Below are 973 nucleotides of genomic sequence, written 5' to 3' on the forward strand. Positions count from 1 at the left end.
AAATCCCCTCCCCCGTTACATTCTCAACAAAGAATCCAAAATTCGCCCCTCCCCACAAGCGCACACTCAACTATCCGATTTAGGGTCACAAGGGTCATAAAAAAAATCCCCTCACCCTTCGGATCCGCCGCTATCCGATTTGGGGTCTGAAAACTCGGGAAAACAAGGCCCCCGCCCCTTGCACCTTCGGAATTTGATTTAGGGTTTGAAGGGTCAGAAAAAACAACCCCCCCGCGCCTTGGACTTCCCGTAATGCGGTTAAGGGTCAGAAGGGTAAAAAAAATCTCCCCATCACACCCTCAATTCGCGATCGCAACGTAGATGTGGGAGCCACCAAGTGGTCTCTAAACTAACTACTCTTGGGGGGCAACCACTGAGATCCCTCGGAGGGAGCCAATGATGGAGCTCAACAAATGAGATTAAAGAGAATCCAATGATCTCATTGGTTGCCCGCCAAGAGTAGTTAGTGGAGAGATCACTTGGTGGCTCCCACATCTCCGTTGCGATCGCGAATAATACGATTTAGGTTCACAAGGGACAAAAAAAATTCCCCTTCCCCTTGGACTTGCCACAATACGATTAAGGGTCAGAAAAGTAAAAAAAAATTCCTAACCCCATCAAAACTATAACAGTCCGATTTAGGGCCAGATGAGTCAGAAAAAAATTCCCCTCACCCCTTGGATGTTTCACAATTAGATTTGGGGTCTGAAGGGTCAGAAAAAAGCCCCCCCCCTGCTCGGAGGCATTGTTATTCGATTTAGGGTCAGAAGGGTCGGAAAAAAATTTCCCCCCACGCTTGGACTTCCCACAATGCGATTTAGGCCCGGTTACACCATCGTCTGTTAACTAAACCGCCAGATAACGGTCTGTTAGTCCATAAGGATTACACATGGATAAATTTATCCTGGGGTAAAAATAGCTAACAGGGCTCGGTGCAACCGGGCCTTAGGGTGAGAAGAGTCAAAAAAAAATT

This window comes from Diachasma alloeum, unplaced genomic scaffold (assembly GCF_001412515.2).
Source record: "Diachasma alloeum isolate Michigan unplaced genomic scaffold, Dall2.0 Dall_scaffold_00671, whole genome shotgun sequence".
Taxonomy (NCBI): domain Eukaryota; kingdom Metazoa; phylum Arthropoda; class Insecta; order Hymenoptera; family Braconidae; genus Diachasma; species Diachasma alloeum.